Raw genomic sequence first — 4,052 nt, 5'->3', positions numbered from 1 at the left:
ATTTTGATGATGATGATGATGGTGGCATTTATTAAGCACTTACTATGTGCAACGCACTGTTCTAAGCGCTGAGATGAGGTAACTGAGGCCCAGAGAAGTTAGTGACTTGCCCAAGGTCACACAGCAGACAACTGGCAGAGCCAGGATTAGAACCCAGGTCCTTCTGACTCCTAGGCATGTCTCTAGACACTTGGCCATTGTGCTTCCCTGGCAAAGATAGACATGGATGAGGTATAGATAATCTACCAAACAATCATATTAATGAGCACTTACCATGTGCATAGCACTTGGAAGAGTACAATACAACAGATTTGGTAGGAGTGTTCTCTGCCCACAAAGATCTGACGGTCTAGAGGGGGAGAAGACATTTATTCAATAGTATTTATTAGTCATATTTATTAGCACTTACTGTGTGCAGAGCTCTGGACTGAGTGCTTGGGAAAGAACAAAACCACAATAAACAGTGTCATTCCCTGCCCACAGTGAGCTCACAGTCTAAAGTGGGGGAGGCAGACATTAAAATAAATTGTGGATATGTATGTAATTGCTGTGGGACTGAGGGTGGGATGATTATTAACTGCTTAAAAGAGTACAAATCCAAGTGCATGGGTGATGCAGAAGGGAAAGGAAGTAGGGTCCATTGAGAGTCCATGGCCCCAGAAAGACTCACAGTCTCAGAATTAAGAAGGTGGTAATAACAATAATTATTACGGTACTTGTTAAGTGCTTGCTTTATGCACAGTGCCAGGCACTGTACTAAATGCTAAAGTGGATGCAAGCAAATTGGGTTGGACACAGTCCCTTGTCCCACATAAGGCTCACAATCTCAATCCCCATTTTACAAATGAGGTCACTGAGGCACAGAGAAGTTAAGTGACTTGCCCAAGGTCACACAGCAGACAAGTGGTGGTCAGGTTTAGAACCCATGACCTTCTTACTCATAGGCCCATGCTCTACCCACTAAGTACTGGCAGCAGACACAAGGAAAGGAAAACAAAAATACAAAAGACATAGAAAAAGATACCAAAAAATACAAAAGAAAAGATCATTGTGAGTCTATCGCTGTGATCATTGTTTCAAGGCTCTGAGATAAATATATTCCAATATTCCTGAAAGCCTTCTTCCTGGAAGACTAATTGATATGACTGACTAGTTTTCACTTGGTGGTCTATAAGGTGTCCACTTTTATCACCAAGGTTTTCATCATTTGAAATTTACTAATCGAGGACTGACTTGAGTACTCACCTGGCAGGTCAGGGACAAGAGGCAGAAAGAAAAGAAAAACAATCCCTCCGTCAAGCCCTTGGAAAGCTGGAGTGAATCAGGATGTCCAATCAGTTTCAACTTTGCTTTCACTCATTCTCCTAAATGATTTCATGGATAATAAACTACATTTAACCAGCTGTAATTGGTAAAGAATAAATCAGGTCCCCGACTGCTGTTTTTATTTTGGGGGTTTATTTTTTATTATGATTTCATCAATGACTGGAACAACAATAGAACGTGGAGGGCAGTGAAAGCCTCCAAAGGGGAGGCCTAAGGTGTAGAGAAATTTTTCAGCTTTCTCCAACTTCGGCATTTCATTCATTCATTCATTCATTCATTCAATCGTATTTATTGAGCGCTTACTATGTGCAGAGCACTGTACTAAGTGCTTGGAAAGTACAATTCGGCAACAAATAAGGACAATTGCTACCCAACTGTGGGCTCACAGTCTAGAAGGGGGGAGACTGACAACAAAACAAAACAAGTAGACAAGCATCAATAACATCAATGTAGCTTTAATTATAAATACACATCATTAATAAAATAAATAGAATAATAAATATGTACATATTTACATAAGTGCTGTGGGGTGGAGAGGGCGATAGAGCAGAGGGAGTCAGGGAGATGGGGAGGGGAGGAGGAGCAGAGGAAAAGGGGGGCTCAGTCTGGGAAGGCCTCCTGGAGGCATTTCCTAAAACACTGGCAGGAGCGGGAGTGGGAGGTTGGGGGGAGAGGATTCCCATTCAGGAGACCAAGCAGGGATGGGAGTGGGAGACAGTGAGCCAGGCAGCAATTGTATCAAGCCAAATTGTTAGTATTAGGGGACTCATTTCTTCCCTGGTTCTCATGACTAGAGTGGCATAGATTCATTCATTCATTCATTCATATTTATTGAGCACTTACTGTGTGCAGAGCACTGTACTAAACGCTTGGGAAGTACAAGTTGGCAACATATAGAGATGGTGTCTACCCAACAATGGGCTCACAGTCTGGAAGGGGGAGACAGACAACAAAACAAAACATGTGGACAGGTGTCACATCATCAGAATAAATAGAAATAAAGCTAGATGAACGTCATTGACAAAATAAATAGAATAGTAAATATGCACAAGTAAAATAAATAGAGTAATAAATCTGTACAAACATATATACAGGTGCTGTGGGGAGGGGAGGGAGGTTGGGCGGAGGGGTGGGGAGGAGGAGAGGAAAAGGGGGCTCAGTGTGGGAAGGCCTCCTGGAGGAGGTGAGCTCTCAGTAGGGCTTTGAAGGGAGGAAGAGAGCTAGCTTGGTGGATGTACGGAAGGAGGGCATTCCAGGTAGGGGGAGGAGGTGGGCCAGGGGTCAACGGCAGCCGACAGGTGAGAACGAGGTACAGTGAAGAGGCTAGCAGCATAGATGCTTGAGAGGGATTCCCATCTGCCCCTCTCTCCATCTTCTGCTTTGGAGTAGGTTTCAGTGGAGACTTTAGTCAGTGTGGGTGTTGAACCCTGGAGTCAAGCTCTTTTTTATGATTTTTGTTACGTGCTTAGTATGTATCAAGTACCGTTCTAAGTGCTGCATTGCTTTATTGCTGTATTGTACTTTCCAAGCGCTTAGTACAGTGCTCTGCACACAGTAAGCGCTCAATAAATACGATTGAATGAATGGTGGGATAGATTAGGTCAGACACCAACCCTGTCCTTCATGGAGCTCACCGTCTAAGTAGGAGGGAGGACAGGTATCCCCACTTTACAGTTGAGGAAACTGAGGCACAGAGAAGTGAAGTGACTTCCCCATGGTCATAAAACAAGCAATTGGCAGAACTGGGATTAGAACCCAGCTCCTTCTGATTCCCAGGCTCACTCTCTCACTGCTAGGCCCCATTGCATTTCTTTTCATTCATTCATTCATTCAATTGTATTTATTTATGTGTTGCCAACTTGTACTTCCCAAGCAGTTAGTACAGTGCTCTGCACACAGTAAGCGCTGAACAAATATGATTGAATTAATTTATTGAGCCCCTACAGTGTGCAGAGCACTGTACTAAGCGCTTGGGATGTACAAGTTGGCAACATATAGAGACGGTCCCTACCCAACAATGGGCTCACAGTCTAGAAGGGGGAGACAGACAACAAAACAAAACATGTGGACAGGTGTCAGGTCATCAGAATGAATAAAAATAAAGCTAGATGCACATTATTAACAAAATAAATAGAATAGTAAATATGTACAAGTAAAATAGTGTAATAAATCTGTACAATCATGTATACAGGTGCCGTAAGGAGGGGAAGGAGGTAGTGCAGGGGGATGGGGAGGAGGAGAGAAAGAAAGGGGGCTCAGTCTGGGAAAAAAAAATAAAGAGTGAACGCAGTCCCCAGTAACACAAATTATGCAGTTGAGTTTCCCACATTTGGGGAAATCGCAGAGGTCAGCACACCCTGAGTGCAATGGATGAGCTTCACTCTGGGTATACCACCTAAGTGATCATGGTATATCCCCTGCCAGGTAAGTATTCCCACAACCCTCAGTCTCCCATCTCATTCAATCACAGAGCACTTACTCTGAAGGTTTGGAGGTGAAAAAGGGGCATCAGAGCATGTGTGCAGGTATTATGGGGGCCTAACACACAGAGTGGCTGAAGTGGAGATAGTCTGTCACTGCAGTGGCTGCCACCCCCCACAAGCCATGACCCAGGCCAGCAAAATCCATTGACAACATAGGACAGAATCATAATAATAATAATAATAATGGCATTTATTAAGTGCTTACTACGTGCAAAGTACTATTCTAAGCACTGGGGAGGTTAC

At 43.6% G+C, this 4,052-nt stretch overlaps 1 non-coding gene across 1 annotated transcript; it reads right to left on the bottom strand.

Moving 5' to 3' along the window:
• Positions 1-3,595: 3,595 nt before the first annotated feature.
• Positions 3,596-3,758, bottom strand: LOC119940444. The gene has a single exon (XR_005454921.1). It is a non-coding gene; the product is annotated as a U1 spliceosomal RNA (small nuclear RNA).
• Positions 3,759-4,052: the final 294 nt, after the last annotated feature.

The sequence above is a fragment of the Tachyglossus aculeatus genome, chromosome 18 (genome assembly GCF_015852505.1).
Source record: "Tachyglossus aculeatus isolate mTacAcu1 chromosome 18, mTacAcu1.pri, whole genome shotgun sequence".
NCBI classification, from domain to species: Eukaryota; Metazoa; Chordata; class Mammalia; order Monotremata; family Tachyglossidae; genus Tachyglossus; species Tachyglossus aculeatus.
Note: the sequence above shows the minus strand (reverse complement) of the source record. Positions and strands in the feature narration are given on the sequence as shown.